This window comes from Erithacus rubecula (genome assembly GCF_903797595.1).
Source record: "Erithacus rubecula genome assembly, chromosome: 4".
Classification (NCBI taxonomy): Eukaryota; Metazoa; Chordata; class Aves; order Passeriformes; family Muscicapidae; genus Erithacus; species Erithacus rubecula.
The window spans coordinates 63,806,184-63,827,645 of record NC_136686.1 but is presented as its reverse complement, the minus strand read 5'-3'; the positions used below and the strand labels follow the sequence as shown (position 1 = coordinate 63,827,645).

Sequence of the window (21,462 nt, the reverse complement as noted above, 5' to 3'; positions counted from 1 at the left end):
GTGTGCTCGGAGGATCTATTTGCATCTTGTGAAGTGGGAGTTTGGAGGCTGCTGACCCATGAAGAGCTCCCGTCTGCGGATCTGGGCGGTGGCTGAAGATTGAATGTTTCCTGCAGCTCCAGTCCATGGGCCAGGGCAGCACCTCTGATCAGAGGCTTATTCAGAGTATGTCCAGCCCCGAACTGTATTTATTTTTCATTAGGGTGATGTGTATGATTAATTAGCTGTGTCTGCTGAAGTGAGCTGTCAGAACTTAGCTCTGGTTTTTTTTTGGTTTTTTTTGGTTTTTTTTTTTATGCAGCCTTGGGAGAGGAGTTATTGAATTTTGGAAAGAGAGAGCTGAGAAAATCAGAAACTCTGCGCCTCATTGAGAAGTGACTGGGCACAGGGTTTGCAGTTGTACAGAATTTATCTGGAAGAGATGCAAATTCCATATGGACTAAATTCAGATTTAGATTTAAAATGCCACTCACATGGGCACCAGCTAATACACCAGCCAAATTCACTCCATTATTAAGTTAAGAGGCTATGAGGTGACCCTCATGAAATGTATTAACATAATGTCAATAATGAGTCTTTTTACAGGAAGGTGCTGGGGAAAGGCAAGCAGAGTTTGAAACATGGTACCACACTTCCAGCCTGGCTCGATTCTCAGTTCACAAATCTTTATGTCATGGATCCATCTGTTCCCAGGAGATGTGTGCGAGCTGATGCCATTTTCATGGGCTACTTTGTTTCTAGCTTGAAGCTTTCTGAATTCTCTGGAAGTTGCCTGAGACTGGGTTTTTGTTGCCTGGGGCTTGCTGTTGCCACGGCACTCAGCATGGAGCAAAGATTGCCTTCACAGGCTGGGTGGGACCTTTACTTAACTCTATCAAGGCTCATTAAAGCTTCAAATCTCTGAATGCACTTTAAAAATTGAGTGACAGGAACTTCTGGGAAAGTTTTGTTGAAAAGCCTGGCATAACCGAGTAATTATAATATAGCAGTTCTTCATGTGCAACTTGATTGTCACAGCCTGTGTCAAGAGAACACATAATTTCTGAAGGATAAGACCATATGTTCCAAAAAGAACTTTCAGAATGTGAGATACTTGTTTTGGAAGTTATTTTTTTGCTCTTCATAAAAAAAGAAAATAAAAAACAGTGTTATGAGATGAGATTAAAAAAAAAAAATCCCCCACACTTAATTTAAGTCATTCTTGGAGAGGAAGTCCCAAACCTGTTGGATAAGCATGTTCTGAGGTTACTGATTTACTTCTGGGTGTATCTGAAATAAAATGTTGTAAAAATAGTTGAAAGTACACAGTTATCCTAAATATGAGGATGCTTCCCCACTTACACAGTCTAATGCACCTGCTCAGGACCTCCTGGCATATAATGACAATCACCTTGCTGGGGATAATTGGCCCCTGAAACAAGGTATGGACAGAAGAGTCCACCAAATGTCCAGACAGATTTGTGTGTAGCAGCTGGAAATGTTACGTGCTGTGGTTTACATCAGCATCGAATATAAATGGAGGTGACTTCAGTGTCTTCCATTTTAAGCTGTATCTAAATCACCTGCACTGTCCTGAAAACGTTTTTTTCTTCGTGAATGCAATGCAGAAAGGTGATTGGGGCATCACTGGTGTTTAAAAGTCAGAACTGAAGCTGAGCTGACATTTCTGAGGATGTAAGACTTACACAGAATTCTATCCCAGCAGGAAGGAATAATATTGACTAACAAGATTTCAGCCTGCTTTTGGAGACCCTGAATGCACACTGTGCTTATATTTTTAGCATGAAGATTTTATTTTCATTGCAATATTCTAATAGTGGGATGGTGAAAACTTACAAGAATCAGGTTGGTGGGTTGGGATTTTTTTTCCCAGTAAGGGACAAGCACACAGGGAAATGTGATTTTTGTCCCAAGAGACTGTAATATTTAATACAGCTACAAGTACAACTTGATTGGCTAATTAAGACTCTCCACATAAGATTTCCAAATAGATTTTTTTCTGCATTTTATATTGAAGAAACAGCTGAACTTTGCTTGCCTTGCCTGGGAGAAGTTTTACTTATATATAGATGCTAAAATGTGGCATAAAATCACTCTTATAGATCTTCTTGTCCTACCTGTGAGACCATCAGGTCATCATAGCCTGGCATACTCAACCTCTCCATTTTACTGTTAATTTTTTAAATTGGGGCAGCATGTTGTAAAGTCTACCTGTAAATTTACCCACTTTAAACACTTGGAATTTTCTAAATGTTTTATGTATGTTTAATTTTACCTTTTTTTCTTAGCATTGCATATTTCAAACACCATCTCATCTCCAGATTGCTAGTGAATACTTATTAAATAGACCCACTGGAAGGGATCCATGTAGATTTAGCATTGAACTTGAAATATTTGCTGGCCCATGGTTGCCATGGAGTATTGATTGAGACATTCCATAAATCTCAACAACATGTTGCACCTGCATATTTCATACCAGTTCTACAGATGGAATGGCTGTTTACTGCTTCTTTCATGGTCATTGGAGAAAAGAAGGCAATTTCCCTAAACTTTTTCCAAGGAAGATATTTAAAATAGGTTGTATGGATTGTTCCTTGTGCAATGGGGAAAAGGTTTAAAGTCTCATGAAACCAGCTTGTTCCTTGACTCTTTATAAGAAGAAAATAATATAAAAAAAAAAAAAAACAACAAAAACATTAATCCTTTCCATTATGCTGTCTCACAGAATAGTGTCTAATAGACTGACACATACTAAAAAAAATCACCCAATTCCATGATCTAATTAAGTTAATTAGACAGATTCTGCCTATGTTCGTTTTATGTTCCAAATCCCAATGATTTAATTGGCTGGATTTTGGCTGGGCAACTTGCAGTGTCTGTAAAGGCTGCACTGCCTGGCCTTAAGAACAAACCAATTCTGCAGAACAGAGGCTCCATCAGGCAGATCCCTGGTAAATGCTAATGGGCAAGCAGCAAGAAGTATTCCAGAAGTGATGTGAGCTGCCTCTGCTTTACAAAATACCCACCTTTTTCCTAGTTTTAGCTTGTCCCAGCCCTCATTTCCTAATCTACTCAAACCACAAGAGAACTGTTTAGCTAATGAATGATTGAAAAGTATGAACACCAAATTCAATAAGTCAAAAAGAAAACAAACATAAAACCCCACAGAGATAACAAAATGTATGCTTAAATGCATCATTCAATTACTCTACTCACTCTTTGCTTCCCATTATGCTCTCCTTTGTCAGTACACTGTGTATCTAAATGGCAATCTCTTTGTGACAAGGAATTTCTCTTCATGCCTTTACCTGCTGGTGCAGAACACTGCTGGTACTTTGCAAATATCAAACAATATAAAGAATTGATTGCAAGCAATGTAGGGCTTGCATGATGGCTAGTGAAGCTTCTCAGGATTTTTCACTAAGGAGTACTGATGCAGCCACCAAAGTTTGCAGATCTGAGCTGCTCTGGTCTTTACAAACAAGGCAGTTTCAGGTAACTGCTGTTAAAAAACTTTAGTTCCTTAAGCCTCCAAGGGTGATACAAGCCACAGAAGGATTGTGATTGATACAGCATTATTCTTTGGTTTTTCCTAGAGGATAAGTCAGCCAGGAATCACATTGCTATTATCTACTGAAAATTGTTTGTCCCCCAAGATGTGTTGCATCAGATTTTCCATCCAAGATTTTAATTCTTGAAAGTTCCTTGAAAGCTGGGTCATAACTTGGCACAAATGGAGCAAAACCCCCTCAGAAGGGAGGATGGAACTAGATGATTTTAGGCTTTAGGTCCCTTCCAATCCAAGGCCTTCTGTGTTTCTTTTCAGCTTAAAGACCATCCTCACAGTTAAATACAGAAGTCCCCTTGGGTCAGAGAATGCAGCCATCTCCTTTGTCTTGCACCATTCTTAGGAGGTCTTTTTTAATTGCCTGTAATGCAAATAATTCAAAGGCAGAGCTAACATTTATATTATTAGACTGCATGGCATCAATGTTTCTTGGAATCTCAAAATCCTCATTTTCAGTGTACTAGCATCTGAAAATGATTGTATGATCCTCTAGAGACGTTGCTTGGATATTGCAAACAGATGTTAGAAAAAAATGAAAATGGATAGTGGTATTGATGAGTCCCATCATAAAAAGATAAAATAAAAATGTCATTACCTTTGCATTGCTGTGTAGCTTAAGATGATGAAATGCTGCAGTTATTATGGAAGAAATGGTCTTTTTGCATCCTCCAGCTATAGTCTATTGCACAAGATTAACACTGAGAGTCTTTGCTAATTAGTTTTTATGGTCAAACAGTTTTCATGAAGTTGGTTTCAAAGAAATCAAAATTAAACTCTTTATAGCTCTGAAAGGTAGAATTATGGAATATGAATGCATAGATAATCTTTACAAGCTAGAAGAAAATGATTGTTGAGCAACTAAAGCTATAAAAAAGACCCAGCAATATTTCAGGTATTGCAATATAGTCTATTTGGGTAAGTGATGACACTAGGATTTTGGAAATGCAGTTAAAGCAGGGTGGGAGATACATGGGATTAACATTTGCCAGCATGCTCTGATAGAAAACTTCACTCTTTACTCACATTTGTAAAATTAAAATGTATAAGAATAAGATGTGGTGGACTGAATTTATCCCACCAGAAGAACTGCCACAAATACATCAAAATGCATCATTTCCCCCTCCACCATTTTGCTCCTTAGTTCCTTTTCACATTGCTTTGTTAGTTTGCTATACCTTCAAAATTAGACATGTACTGGCTTCATTCCACAGCATTGCTCCACCTTCTATTTGAAAGTGTGGTGACAAAACCAAAATGTGGTGTTGCTTTTCCAAGTTAAACCACCTTAATTTACCTGTGTGCTTGTGCAGATAAGCTTTACTAAACTGTGGCCCAGCAAATATCCTCTCTCCAGTGAGCCTGTAGCAATTACATTTCACAGACAGAAAGGGAAGCACTGGATTTAGTACAGTTTTCAAAACAACTTGTGTTTATAGCAGAAAAACATTTAAGCATTTTGGGGCTCGTATCCTAGTCACTACCAATAAATTTCTGGCTCCCAGAAGATTTAGCAACTCAAGTCCTTCTGTAAAATCTATCTTTTGTTCACAGGCACTCATACCTAAATCAAAAGCATTTAATTCTTTTACTGAAAAAAGGAGAGGTGCTAACTGTGTCAGGGGCTACATTTTGGAATCAAGACCATCATTTATAGTGGATAATGGAGACAAAAGCATACAAATCCAAAAGAACTAGATGTCTTAACTGTTTCATGAATTAGCTTTCTGTATCATCAATCCCTTGGAGAGATGAAAACTTTACCTCAAATAACTAAGAAACATTACTGATATGCACAATGGAAATTCTCATAGGCTGTTTTTGTTCAGGATGGTTTCATGGGGACATGTTATTTTTCTACTTGTACTGTGGAGCCCTACAAAAGAGATGTTTGCAGTTCTGGTAAGATTCATATATCTTAGGTTCCTCATATACTGCTTTCTTTGATTGTTGGTGTTTGGATAATTAAATAATGGGATGAGGCTGAGGATTATTCTGCCTTAGTTTAGATTATTCCAGGTCTAAGAACCTAATCCAAGAAAACTTAGTGCTGTTCTAAAGTAGTACAGGATGACCATGAGATCCTTTCAATGGAATCTTGTCCTCTTGTGCCAGGGTTTGGAGGTTTTTTGTTGCTTTGGGGCTTTTACCTAGTCTTACAAATTCCCAGTATCATTGTTAAGAAATTAACACATGTATAATAGTAGAATCTTAGCCCTTCAGAGACACATCTGACCAAAGGCACTTGAGCTAACCATGTCTAGAGGCTTTTCATGTTTTCAAAATATTATCAGCTCCATTTCAAAATAGGTGAATTCTCTCACAGCAAATCTCAACAGCCTGATGAGATCTTCACTTTTTTTCTTAAGATTGATGATGTAGGCCAAATAAATGTAAAACTTGATTTTGAGATATATCCCTTCAACTCTTGTGTTCAAAGCCAGCTGGATGGGATGTTGAACAGCCTGGGCTACTGGAAGGTGTCCCTGCCCATAGCAGGGGATTGGAACAAGAAGATCTTTAAGATCTCTTCTAAACGAAATTTTTTTGTGATTCTGTGACCCCAAAAATTCTCCAATGACTATCATTTTCTATTCAAGACAGCACTATCTCTCCAGTAATAAATTCATCTATTACTACACCAGATTAAAGGATGTGAAGTCTTGGAAATGCAGCAATAGGTTAAAATATGGAGTAGCTCAGATTCACTCCATCAAGAAATAAAAAAAAAAACAAAAAAAAAAAACCCAAAAAAAACCCAAAACCAAACCAAAACAAAACAGAACAAAAACAAAAACAAAAACTATTTCAAGCATTGGGAAAAGTTTCTTTGGTTGTTGTAAAATCATTCAACAGACACAGTACAAGAAAAGGAGCTGGCACCATTAAATCATTAAGAGAATACACTTCTTATTTGCAAGTTACGATTAATTTTTTCTGAAGCTTAAATGCAATAAATCCCTGTTGTGTGGCAGAGACTGTGACATTCTGTTACAGGTTAATTTCTTTCCTTGCAAATTAGAAAATAGTGTGACTTGCAAAACAGGGGAGAGAAGGGGGAAATATGCCAGCAGCTGTGCTTAGACTTTTTTTGCCTTTTGGCTTCTTTCATTTTCTAGTCTGCTGCATTTCTTCTTTCAGTGATTCGGATGCTAGATGCCAATTTGAATTTCCAGTGCATTTAGCATCCTACAACACCAGGGAATCTAAAAGAGAATTAAGAATACACAGGACATTTAAAGAAATGAAGATATATTTTTCATCTGTCCTTTCTATCTTTTTACCTCTCTGTGATCACAGTGATAACAGCATCCAGTAAACCATTGCCATAAAGAGCCAGTCACACGTTTATTTTGCAAAGGTGTGTTTATAGCAGGAACTAGGTGGGGCTGGCTCGTTGCTTGCAATCTGTGGAGGGCTCTTTCCCAGATCAACAGACTATAAGATTGTTTTCCTGGATATGAGCCACTGATGGACCCACACAGGCTAGTGAGAGTCATGTAAGAGTCTTTTATCCTGTCTCGGCAGGGACATCTTCCCCATGGACTCCAGGAGAGAGTGTTTTCCTAGCAGCGGATTTAACGGGGGGAGAGAGGGGAAGGAAAGAAGATTAATGTTTCTGCCAGTTCCCCACAAGTTCACAGAAAATATTGGCTAGAGCAGGAGTGGCCCGACTCCGTCATGCTCCAGCCTTTTCTCTGTACTTAGAGTGGCATGTTTTTAATCAAATGTGAAATATAGCTTGAGCAGGTCGAATGGATTAGCCTTCCTTGTAAGTAACTCTGCCTGCTTTAGTCAAGAGTGCAACTTTTTTTTTTTTTTAATGTTTCACACTTAAGGTTGTCGTCTTTAACTTCATCAGTTTAATGGGTCCTTGGAGTTTTGATTGTTAAAGATGGGAACTATTTAATAACCATATCCAATTGAGCTTCCAAGTACATGCAGTGAAGACAGCGAGGTAGGAAACTCCTCAGCTGGTCTGTCATAAAAGTTAGGAAAGAATTGAGACAAACAGGGGGTTCTGTTCCTTTTTTAATACCATGTTGGGATTAGACTGATTCTAAATATTTAAATTTTCCTTGCTTTGGGATTTCAAATCTGCCTATGTTTAGGAAGTGAATACCCTCACACTCAAAAACTGGGAAATATGTTCATGACAATGTACATAACTGATTCCTCTCCTCTAATGCTGGTTGTTATTTATCAGAATCTCATCAGTCTCCTGTTCTTATACAGCACTGAAGTTATCAAAGATAACAGGGGGGATTTTCAGCTACCTTATTTCTGGGCCTCAGAATCAGCTGAGTCTCTAATAAAGTTAGGCTGTTCGTATCAAACCATCCCTTATCAGTAATGCACTTTGAAAGCTGTTCTATCTGGTTAAATCCAAGTGTAATAATAGACATCCTACCTGTCACATCCTCAGGATGCTCTACAGTGTTGTTGCTCCACTAAAATAAATAGTTGAGGTGATTTCTCCATGCCAAGAAATTCAAATAAATGTTAGAGATAATTTTAAAAAATAATTTGATTTTCAGTTGCTGAAGTTTTTTTTTAAATTTATTAATCACTACAATATTTCAGTGTTAGATATAGTATGAAATGGCTGTCATTTTTTCTTGCAACTCAGAAAAATTTGTGTGTATGTGTGTTATTTGTACTTATCTTTTACATTTCTGGCCTGTGGTTCAATGTGTCATTCAGACAAGTTTCTAGGAACTTGTTCATTTTGCTAAGTATAGCTATAAAAATTAAATTAAAAAAAAATCTCAAATTTTTTAAGCTGTCTTTTTATGAATCCATGGAATTAGAAGACCAAAGAGGGAAGACAAAGTAAAAATATATTCCAAGATACATGGGCTGAAAGAGATATCCTGTATGAAGACTAGGTTCTGTTTGCACAGAGGTAGATAGGAAATTTTAACATTCTATTTATTACAAACCAACAATGAGCTCTCTGAAGACCCTATCTGAGATTACTCCCTGTCATGTCAAAATCTGTCCTTCTATGCTGCAGCAGTCAGCAGTGTGATAGCAGACTGTAAAAACTCCAGCAGTCCTGATATCCTCCAAAACTCTCAGGCCATGGAGAAAAGGGTAACATGGTAGCTTGGCCTTTTACCATTGGATTAAAAATGCAAGACAGAGTTCTTTGATTTCCAGGAGGATCATCTGCTGTTCATTGCAATGTGACAAAATGCATTTCTTACCATAATAAATTTATATATTATCTTAAAGGGGGAAAAAAATAAAAATAGTGCACCCCAGCAGTATTGCAAAAGATGTTGGAAGCAGATTCTCTGTTTCGTATTCCCAGCTCCTCACACATTCCAGTCACGTATCTTATCTGTTCCTCTGCCTGTCTGTCCATTAAGTAGGAATAAAATTCAAAGGATGCCTGGTGTCTTCTGCACTTTTTTAATTTGACTGTTGGTTCAAGGCCATGTTTCAGCAAAGCATGTCAGCGTTTGTTTAAGTCTCACTGCCTTCAGAGATGAGCGCAGTGTTTTGAGAAACTGAGGCCTCTGAAGCTATGTGAAGACAGTACATCCTCAGTATAAATAATATCTCTTGCTTTATCTGATTAGTGATGGGCCATGCTTTCTTTTTTTCCCTGCTTTTTAAAGCAACTGCCTTCATTTATCACCATCCAGGGACCTATTTGGGTAGTCAGTGGACAGAAAACACGGCATGAATCTGTTGGAAAAATAATTTGGCTCGTGTAGTTCTTCTAAATATAACTCCTTGATCAAAGCACAGAGTGTCTTTTATAAGTCCTATCCAAAACAGATATTAGATGAAGAATATACTGAAGCCTTCAGACTCTTGACTGTGCCTTTTCAAAGGCATGCCATCCTGAAAGTACCATCATGTGATGCTGTTTGAACTGAACAAACATTTTTCCTTCAACTTCTTTCTCTTGCATTATACAGCTTAAAAAAACCCAAACCAAAAAAAAAAAAAAAATATAAAAAGCCTCTTCAATTAAAATGCTGGGGATTTTTGAAGGCTGCTGTAGAAGAGTTGTTGTACTGTTATGTCTTAGAACCAATTTTTTTTTATTTTTCACAACTTACAAACATAAATAAACATAAATTGTTTCAGGGTTTTGTGGTACGTTCATAAACATGAGAGTCCTTGCAGCTGAAATGGAATCCTTCTGAAATGACAGTTAATAAAAGATATTTTTGATTTAGCTACTAACCAGTTTGTACTTCAACAAGTGTCTTTCAGGTGACTCTTACTGTCTTGGGCAGAGATACAGGTGTAGGCATAAGAATATTACTAAACCCTGGTGAATCTTTACCAATTACTGAGCATTGAAGCTTCATTGAAATGCTTTTCCAATGCTATGGTTTTCTAAAACAAAATTATTAGCTGCTGTGGGGGTGCAATCACAGGAGAGAAAGATGTGCAGAGGCACAAGGCTTTCCTACAAGTGCACCAGGGAGAGAAAGCTGTTGTTCCTGTAAAACTGCCACAAACAGCGCTAATTAATATACTGATTTTACAAGTGATGTAGGGGACTTGTGTAGACAGAATTAATTATTAAGATCTCTTTCTTCAAAACACTGTTTCTAAGCTGCTTTGCATGATTATAATGTGAACCTGCCCTACAAAGGAGTTGCAGATCTAAGATCACATCCAGACAACAGTCATGTACTTTACTAGCAGCTGGAAGATGAATGTGTGCACACACCTGGTAAAATTAGGGAGCCTGGTTTGGAGAGATGCTGTCAGGATCAAAGCCTGGGGAGTGCAACACAGTGAGTGAAGTCAACATGCTTCAGGGGGAAGGAAGACTTTACCAAGTCTGTGACAATCCCTGTGACTGCTCACTCGCTTTCTAGCTTTCAAAGTATAAAGTTTTTTGATAGTTCTATGAACTTTACCATGTTATTTTCATCAGAATGCAGAAAGGGATGTAGTAAACAAATCCTGCTCTGATTATGCTGGAATTGCACTCTCTTGGTGCTGGATTTACTCCTGAACTACCTGCAATAATCTGCATTAGCTATTCTATAGTGAGCTGGGTTTATTTTTGGTTTGGTTTGGGTCTGGGTCGTTTAAGGATTTCTTTTGTTGGTTTGTTGGGTTTTTTAAATTTTTTTTTGGTTGTCTCATTTTGGTTTCGTGTTTGGTGGTTTTTTGCAGCTGTCTAATTGAGGTTCATGCTTCAGGGACCTATTTTTAGAATTACAGCAAAAATCAGACCTTGCAGCAGAGAAAGATTTGCAACAGACCAAAGGCCAGATTGTTATTTCTAACGCTGATTTTGTTCTTAGCCCTACATAGTGATGCTCCTCATGTCTGGACCACATATAAAAATGAGGTATTGATGACTTTCAGACTCCAAAACCCTTTTGGCTTGTCTAAAATGCAATTATATAAGTGGCAGTAAGTGATGCCTGAATGAGATTAATATAGGCTGCTTTTCTCCTCACTGCTACAGGTAGGAATGAGGAGATCTAGAGAATGACTATTGAAAGTATTAAACAATTAAGGTGGGTAGTAAAAAGTGGAGACTGAATGGGTTTTTTTCTTTAACTTCATGATAATTTGAAGAAATTAATAGCTGCATTATATAAACCATCAAATGCGATGGTGGTTTGTATATAATATATAAACTATGTATAAATCTTATTTCACTAAAGAGCAGCTTCAAAAGATCTAATGCTCCTTCTCAATCTGATTATAAGCAAATGGAGAATATTTAATGATTCAGTCTCTCTTTACAGCCTAAATGTTTACATCCATCTTACTTAATAAGATTAAAAATTGAGGTTTTGCAGTTTGAAAGCAATTTAGTAAACAAAATGACAATAGTGAACAAATAGAGATTCAGCCTCCACTGATAGGGTCATGTCTCTGTGCTGGTTGGATTTGGGGCAGAATCTGTTCTCAGTTTTACATCTCTATAAATTGACAGTGACTTCATTAGTACCACTATACCCAATCTGTGTAATTCAAGTAAGAACTGAGGCCCTGGAGGTTGAAAAGCACAATGTCAAATTGCAATAACTGTGAAGCCAATCACTGTATAATTTCCCTCAGGTTTCAAGGGTAGTGAAGTATCTGGATACCTGGATAAACTTTGAATAGTTGGGGTTGAATTGAGGAACTGAGCTTTCAGGAAATGAATGTTTATTTGGGTTGTATGTTTGTTTGTTTTACCACAGAAAGTGAAAGGATTGCATTTATTATATTTCTGTAATTCATAGGAGCACAGAATAGTTTGGGTTGAAAAGAACCTTAAAGATCATTTAGTTCCCACCCCCCTGCCATGGGCATGGACACCTTCCTCTATCCCAGGTTGCTCCAAGTCCTGTCCAACCTGGCTTTGGACACTTCCAAGGATGGCACATTTACAAATTCTCTGGGCAACCTGTGCCAGTATCTCAACACCCTCACAGTAAAAAATTTCTTCCCAATATCTAATCTAAACCTGCCCTCTGTCAATTTGAATCCATTGCCCTTTGGCTGTCACTTCATGCCCTTATAAAAATTTTTCCACCTCTCTCACAAACCCCTTTTCGGTACTGGAGGGTGCTATAAGGTTTCCCCAGAGCCTTCTCCTCCCCAGACTCAAGAATTCCAATTGTCTCAGCATCTCCTAATGGAGGTGCCTCCAGCATTGTGATCATCTTCATGGCCTCCTCTGGACTTGTCCTTTGTGTGAACATGAGATGTGTGCTTCTTCCAGAGCCCAGACCCCACCAGAGTAGAGGGGCAGGGTCACCTCCCTTGACCTGCTGGCCACGTTTCTCTTGATTCACCAGGGCACTTTTGGCTTTCTGGGATGTGAGCACACCTTGCTGGGTCATGTTGAGCTTTGTGTCCCCCAATACCCCAAGTTCCCCTCCCCAGGGCTGCTCTCAATCCATTCTCTGCCCAGCCTGTGCTTGTGTTTGGGATTTCCCTGACCCAGGTGCTCTTGGTGTTGTTGAGTTTCATGAGGTTTGCACAGTTCCATCCCTCAAGCCTGTCCAGGTCCCTCTGGATGACATCCCTTCCCTCCAGGATATTGAGTGCTCCACACAGCTCAGTGTTGGGGGTCAAACTTGCTGAGGCTGCTCTCAATCCACTGTCTGTGCTGCCAACAAAAATGTTAAGTGTGCCCATTGTTGTGTGATAGCCCATTTACTACAAAATAAACCACACCAGGGAAAAAGTCTTGCTCCTTTCTTGAAAGTATAATATTAAAACATATTGAACTTAAATAAGTCCATTGAATTTCATTGTGGAAGAATCACTTCAGAAGTTACCTAAACTGCTACTAACAGTGTGCTGGGAAATGAAGCAACAGAACAAAATTCTATCTTATTTATATTGATATAATTAAGGAAGATTTTAGGCTCTTTGGTCTTTAAGGTGATCCTTGTGCATGAGGAGGGACAATGGGGGCCACAATAATAAAACTAATATACCAAAGAAAATCACTGACACTGCTGTAAAGCTGCTTTATGGGTAACAGTAAAGCTGCTCAACACATAAAGCATCCATAACACATTTTTCTCAGGAGTTTGTTCACATAATACTCACACGAGTGTAGGAATGAGAGGGGTGATTATCTTCTACATTAAAGTCTTTTTTATGTCTCTCTGGAATATAAAGCAGCTGTAGGAAAGAATTTACACCTATACTCAGCTCCCTGCACATGATGTCTGGAACATAGAGGTGATATGTGTGTGAGTGAGTGGGAACAATGCCTATATATATATATTTCAGTGCCAAATAGGGTTTTCTGCTCTGCAGTGCTCATAGGGAAGCTTGAGCACAAGATTTTGCTTGAGCACAGGACTTTGATAGGCTCCCAGATTGTGCTGGTGCCCTTTCTAGGAGTGGGTTTATTCAAGGCAACATGAAATAAAGTCTGCTAACCTTGTCCTTACTGCAGACAAAGGGGGTGGTGGCCTCCCCCTCTCTCAGAGAGGAATCTGGGGTGTTGAGCTGCTGTAGGTACATCTGAGGATGGTGCAGGGAAGGACTCAGATTTCAGGCCAGACAATGTGGAAGAGGAAAATGTCTGCAGTGAGCACTTGTGTGCACTGTGCAGGGCAGCTGGAGTCACTGCTCCTGGTTTGCTTTCGTGCCTCCTGGGGCTTTATGGAAAATCCCATTATTATGTTGTAAAAAAATAAATCAGTCTGTGTCTGCAGCTCTTGCATGCAGAGCAGCACTGATATCCATGTCATCCTGAACTTCTCTAGTGCTGGCAAAGCTGCTATTTCTCCTCTACTTGAACATAAAAAGTAAAAAAAAAAAAAAAAAAAAAAAAAAAAAAAAAAAAAAATTAAGTGTGGCAACTGTGCACACAGCTCCTGTGAAACTTTTGAAATACCCAATATTTCAGAAGTATCCTCTAATTATGGCTACCAATTGCAGCCCTAATTTTTCAGATTTTTCAGATCTTCTGAAGGATTGATGCTTTCATTGATCTTTAAGAGGAGTGGACAGAGCATCTGAAAATCTGTGAGACAGGCAGATGAATGTTGATACAGCAGAGGGAGAGTGTGGAAAGACAATGCTTAGTTTGATATTACTAATTGTTTTGTTTTGGCAATTAAGTATTTTTTGAAGCAAGTGCCTGATTTGGTGAGAGATCAAAGGGGATTAAGTGTGACCCACTGAAACTTGTTTCTAGCCATTACTGCTTATTTTAAAATTAGTTTTGGTTTCAGAGTAAAACAGACAGACAGACTTGGTGGTATGGAAACTATCAATTATCTGTATACAGTGAAATCTTTCTGTAAGATGTCATCTTCTTATGTGACAGTCTTCTAAATATATTCTTTTGAATGTTTTAATTATTTTGTGATGTTTTTAAAAATAGCAAAGAAAAGGAAAATAATTAGATTGTGATGGAAAACAATTGGAAATACTTGTTCTTGTTTTATTTCCCCAAAATATATTCAAAACCAGTTCTTTTGGCCATTTTAAAGTACTACTGCTGATTTGGTCAAGAGGAGTATAACCCTCTGTCAAGAACTGTTTGATACCATTATGAAATATTGATTTCAGTGCCTTTTTGTTAAAGTAATAATAATAATAATACTGTGTTGTTTGCTTCATTTTCTCTCCCAGCTGAGGAGCAATTACTCTGAAGTTAGGTGGTAGACACAGACTCCAGCAGGAGAGTGTTTGTGTCGCTGTGATTATCAGAAACACAGACACTTTATGGAATGACCTTAAGAACCCTCTGTAGTATTTTGGGCACATTTAATTCAGACCTTTTCTGCACCAAATATCTACTTGAAATTCAACCTGACATACTTCCAAAGACTTGGGACTCAATTTTCCACACAAAACAAAAATCTATGAAAAAAAATTAGACCTTACAAACTATTTACTTTAAAGGAAGGATGGGGCTTCCAGAATAATTAAATCAGCTTATAAAACACGCAAGAAGAAAAACAAGACCTGGGATGCCAAAAATTTTGGATGTGTTTTTAGGAACATGAATGGATTTTGTGAAAGGTTCATCCAGGCTGCTGTAACTCCTTCCACAAGGCTGATCCTTGGCCATCCTGGAGCCCACAGCCAGCTACCATCTCCTCCTCTGTGGCTTTTTATATGATCTTTCTCTGTATCTGCAGCTCTCAATGCAAAAAAAAAGGAGCAGCAGAAAAGGACATACAAAAGGAAGCAAAAAAAGAAAAAAAAAAAAAAAAAAAAAAAAAAAAAAAAGAGGAAGAGAACAGGGCTCTTAACAGTACAGCTTGATTTGATGTTTTGCCTGAATCTTCACAAGTGTAAATATTTGACTGCATTTTTGGTGTTTTTTTTATTCCCCTTCAGGTAGAGTATTTGTTTACACAGCATAACATTTCCTCCTTCCTCTCTTCTGTTCTTACACTTCACGAGTGAAAATCTGCAGCTCTTTTGGCAAGGGTTTAAAGATAAAAACACTAGTGAGTGTGTCTTGAAATTGTATAAATCATCCTCCTTTTACTCAAGGCTTCTATAGGAAGGAACATTTGGACCTTGACCCATTCTTTCACAGCCTAATGCCAGGAAGAGTCCAAATGGACCTGGAAATCTTGGTTAACAAAACCATCAGATTTCTTAATGTGAACATCCAAGTTTCAAATGCTTGCTCAGGTGAGACCTTCCTTACAGAAAAGGGCAATTTGGCAGCTAATGCTGGAAGTCTTGCTTAACTACTGTCTCCTTCATTAATCTTAATGAATGCTGGGAGCATATATACCAAGAATATTGCCCTCTTTGATACAAGAAAAATAATAGAGTTCTATTCCCAAGGGAAGAAAAAAAAAAAAAAAAAAAAAAGGTATGCCCTTACTTCTAGAAATCACATTCATTATTCCATCTTTCATCCAGCCACCATTGCCTCCAGCATGTGTTGTCTCCTACTACATGCATGTGGTAGAATTGTTCAGGGTCAGGGGAGTCCACCTTCTCTTTGGAGATTTATGTTGTTTGTTTAGCAGGCAGCATCAAACAACTACATGTATGTTCTTTCAGATGTGTAGATGTAGAGATATTTGGTTATAAAGCTTATCTGGCTTTATATGATGGATGATTTTAAATGCCATAAAAGAAAAGAAAACAAAAACAAAAAATTCATAAATAAACTCATGTGTTGCCATTTGGGAGGTTCATACCCCATTTCTGGGATCTTGCACAAAAGAATAGTCACAAAGCAGATTTAACTCTGCAACATTCTGACATTAAAAATCTTCCTCTTTCGAGTGATTTTACTGAAGTGAAGTATATAGCTGTAAGATTTAGGAGTAGCTTAATTTAAGAATATCGAAACCTGATGATTGAGTGAAACAGCTTTTCCTAACGAGTACCTTGCTCCCAAGGTACAGAAGATGACTTGCAATTTTTTTTCTTAATGAAAGTGGAATAGGAGGAATTAGGTTTCACAGGCCTGTTTCAGAAGTGCTAATGCAAGAAGCAAATCAGTAATGAAAGTACAAATTTTTCTTTTGTCATGTAAAGGAAAGTTGCTGAACCTGTAATGACTGACAAGGGCCGATTTTCACATTACTAACAATTTTCTCTGGGTGTTTTATTATGAAATTATTGGACACTTAAATACCTTAATAAAATTATCAGGTTTGAAAGACCAGCATGGAATAGCGTGGAAGATGTCATGCTGTCTGTCATCTGTGCCATTTCCCATTGAAAAGATTCAATCTTATTTATTTTTGGCTTACAAGTTAGGAAGGAGCATCTTTTCTAGAAAAACATGCAACCACCTCACAATTAGTTGCTCACCCCCATGGCTTTTCCAGGCCAGAAGATCAGCTGGGTTGATGATTTTTCTGTATTAAATTGATCATACTGCTTGACTTATGGGACAAAAAATGATTCCAGACTGTAATACTCTATTAAATCACACAAGACAGAAAAAGCCCACTCATTTGTCTGGAAGCAGATAGAAGATTGTAGTAGAGCAATTGAAATAAGTGGAAATTATTTGGGGATGGATTTTGTGGCACCCAAAAATATTTCCTTGACGAGCTCCTAAACTCTAGACCTTCTGAATGCTATTAGGGACTTTAAGTTATATTTAGTTTTGTGTCCCTGAGGTCAACTATCTATGAAATGCTGTTCTCTGTCTGTGGAGAAGGGAATCCTTGAAAACCAGATTCAATGTCTCCTCGGGCTTTCATGCTGAACTAATCCTCTGGGAATTTCATTCTCCTTTCAGTTCAGCTGTTTTGGTCTTTGGGAATGATTTCATACCATTTGAAGTAATGAATCCAGCTTCTGTGATACTGACATACTCGATCCTGCATGATTTTATGTAAGTGCCTTCTGGGAAGTAGTATGTAGCTAGACTGAAATATGGACAGTGTGGGTTCCCATTAGCTGAAATACCTAAAGAATTTGTTATATTTAGAATTTTGTTCACTTATGCTTAATAGAGCTCCACTTTAAGTTAGGGAAAATTGGTTTCATTTTCTCTTGCTACCATTAATAGCTATTAGAGTTGAAAATAAGGCTTTAGACATATCATTAAGGTACACTTAAGTAACTTGCAACTGACAATTAACTCAGCATGGTAATACATTATCATAACATTTTTCTTTGATAGATTTGTCTCTTAAAAGATATGAGGAAAGACAAAGGAGAGTTTTTTAAGACTCCTGATGAATTTTTTTCTATTGTAATATAATCTACATTTTGAAATTTATCAGTGAAATGTGTTCCCTCATATATGTCCAGAAAACATTTATTTGGTGCTTCATAGAAAGGCAGAATCATAGAATGGTTTGTTGTTGTAGGGGACCTTAAAGAACCAGTTAGTTCCCAAGCCCCTGCCATGGGCAAGGACATTTTCCACCAAACCAGATTGCTGAAAGCTGGTTTGATGGTAGGCAGCTGTTACAGACTCTGGGGTGCCTGGGTTTTGTTGTTTTATTTCTAAGGGTACAGTGTTCAAGTGGGATGGATGCAGAAGAGAATTTGCTACCCACTTCATGGATCTTAAAGTCTAGGAGATTGCTTCAATAACCAAAGAAAGATACAGGCAAAATTCAGACCCACATTAAAGCATGTTTACTTTCAGGTTTTATTAAAATCCTCTTCAGCAGAAAGCCTGGTGAGTTCTAGGAAAAAAACCTGATTACCAACATCTCAGCATAACACACCATATGTTTTCCCTTTCAAGACAATAATTAAAACCCAGTACTGCACTTCAACTGGGAGCACTGTTTGTGCTGATTTTAAAGAATGGAGTTAATGGTGAGTGAGTGTGGACAGGGACCAAGGACTGACACCTCCCAGAGCTGAGCTGGAGCTTTGTGGTGACAGCAGCAACTTCAGTGACATCCTCACTCCTTGCAGAGCAAGGGCATTGACCTTATCCTGTCAAAGCATGTAAAAAGTGACATGGGCAGCACTGGCTTTGTGAAAACTGGACACATTTATCCAGGATGTTTCACCACATTACCACAGAGTCACTTGCAGAAGAGTAGCTCAAATAGCTGCTATGTGGTTTTTTGCAGTGAAGTTAGAAATGCAACAAAAGGCAACAGTAGTGTGAGTGAATGTTTTTGCAAATGCTCTAAAATCAAAGCCACCCAGTGCCAGGAATACAAAATCCCATCAGTTCTGCACCTGAGATCTCCTTTCTTCTTTCTTGCAAATCCACTCTTGAAGATATTGGTTTGAATATTGCACATCTTAGGGCTCCTCAGCCTGGCAGTGTGAGCAGTTTGTTTTGTTCTGAACACTTTCACCACACTTAACTCTGCAGAACTTAGAGAAATCAGACTGGTTGCATGCATTCTCCTGCAGCTGATAAAAGCACAGCATGCAAGCATAGCACTTCCTAGCTCACTCTTCTCCCTTTGCTCCTCAATAATTTCTTGAAAATTCCTTTATAATAACCTTATCCAAACCATAAATATGAAAGTCAAATAAGCCCAAAGGAGATTTATCATCCTCTGACTCGGCACTCCTTTTATGATTAATAATGACATTGATTCCTTTGGAAATGAAACAAAAATTAATTTAAAGGTTCTGATTGGTTTTAGTATTAGGTAAACTTAACATATTGAATGAGCGTAAAACAATTATCAGTCTTATTAACAAAATTAGCTACAGCAAATTTACCAGAAGGAAACTGTTGCTATTTAGCTCCCTAATTATGCCACTATTCTTTGTGACCAAATGATATAATGAAAATAATTTGATCTACTGCTGCTGCATAGAGAATTTTCTAGGAGCAGCTGAATATCATAATCTGTTTTGAATGTATGTTTTCCTCCCCTTCTTCTGTTTCAGAAAGTAGAGGTCAAGGACTTCAAAGAACTTTGCAATGGAGTGAAGTTGAACTGCACTAGGCAGAATATGGAATAGATTCTTTTACTATTATGAAATATTAGATAACCCTTTCCTTGAGGCCAGAACCTTTTGACTTTTCTAAGTGATCTATGGTGTATGAATTGCAGACTCTGGAAAAGCATAGGATGTCTTTTATCCTGCCTGGCACTAAGGCCAAGGATTGGACTTTCCATGCTGTGCTGTTGTCTGCCTATTTCCATGTGCTGTGCCCCAATCCAAGCACACAAACTTGGAAAGTTTTCCTTTCCAGCCCTGAGAGCTGATAAAACAGAGAGCAGTGGGATGCCCTCTAGACACAGGCATTTCAGCCCAGGGGGACAGGGACCTGGCCAACCTTGAAGGCCACCCAAGCATTGGTGATAAGGGGAACTTGGGGTGCCAGCTCTCATCTATTCTCTGTGAGTATCCTGTGCTCATGGGTTAGAAGTGCAGTGGGGTAGAAGCAATGAGAGCTGATGAAGCTGATGAGAGGAGTCATACATGGTCTCGGAAAAGTTCTTGTAAAATGTCTCTACTGGCACTTCTGTACTTCCACCCCAGCAAGCATTTAAATGGTGGGGTCTCCAAGCATTTCTGTCCTAACAGATCTGTCTACCCTGCCTGGCTTCATCCTGACTGGTCAGGATACAACCCTCACTCTGTGTGTGTTCTCATTTCTTCCACTTGCCATCTGCCTTCCCTGAATTGCCATCACTGGGCAACTTGGGTCCAGGCACATTTCCTAGCCCCATACCTATAACAGCTGTCCCCATCTCTAAATAGAATATTTCCCTCTCTCCCTCCCAGTGTAGCTTTATAAACTGCAAAAAGGAGATTAAGACACTCTGGTACCGTGGGAAACCTGCAGCATGAAAGTGATCTGTGTATTGTAAAACTGCCTTAGATTGTAACAATGGACTTCAATATGATCAACTCCAATATTAAACCACACAGAAGTGAAAGGAAAAGCTCCTGTAGAATAGAAACCCCTTGAGTACATCCCCTGGCTTCTTGCTTAGTTCTTATGAAGATGCTCTGAACTACACAACTTGTTTTCTTGCCTACACTCCGACTTTACATCTTTATGGTTTGTGTCCTCTGGGAAACATATTTATTTTTGTTTCATTATTTAAAGCAAGCCTAATATTAATGACAGGGCTGCTGTGCATTAAGGCACTGTGCTACCAATACACATCAGCTCATAACTTTTGGTGAGGCTTTCTGCATAATTTATGTCCAAAGGAGAGTATGCTGACACAAAATCGAGGAATTAACCATGTTTACTGCTGCTTGTGATAATTAGATCGTTTCATACTGGAACTACTAAGCAAGTGAAGTAAGGTGAGCCTCTGAGTAATTGTTAAATTTATAGTCTTCTCTTAAAAAATCAAACATTAAGAACCTGAAATATGTTTTGTAGACTATTATTTATATAGCATAATCAGAAAACCCAGATGCTGTACATAAGATACTTGGTTGCCATCAGATGGACCAGAGCAAGAACTGGCAAGGAAAAATCATGCCCTCATAGGATTTGCCCAATCATCCTCTAATTGCTCAGGTTTATAAAGTTTGTTATGGTATTTCTTTAAAGAGTGTTTCAGGCCTCAGAAGAAGTTCCAAATATCATAGTTTTTGACAGTTTCAACACTCTAAATGTGACTGAAAAGAAAGGGCTTTAAATGAGAAATAAAATCTACACGTGCTTCTATTAACCTCTAGTTTGGCGTATTTTAAATCACTGTAAATAGTTCTGCATATTTTCTGATCATCCATGCTGTGGCATCTGGTTAAAAGCATGTAACAAGTCATATGGCTCAACTTCTCTAAGAAATAAAAAAACAGTGGGTATGGTGTCAATATGAGAAAGATCTGAAAAACTAAACAAGCACCTAGTTCAAAGAAAGGCAAGATAGAAAGATGACTTGAGGGGTAGAAAACACATTCCATAAAATCTGTTGGTTTAGGTGGGAAGCAGAGGCATTTTTTCCTCTGATGAATTATGGTAAAATTATAAGAAGCATAAAATCATAATCATGCAGTCCTTAGAGAGGCTTTAGATCCAGGAGAGCTAAAATATACATATTCTTGCCCAG

The 21,462-nt window shown here is 38.2% G+C and overlaps 1 protein-coding gene across 7 annotated transcripts in view; it reads left to right on the top strand.

The window, feature by feature from the left end:
- Positions 1–21,462, top strand: part of CELF2 (CUGBP Elav-like family member 2) — a 536,651-nt gene that overhangs the window by 251,717 nt on the left and 263,472 nt on the right. The window lies entirely within an intron of this gene.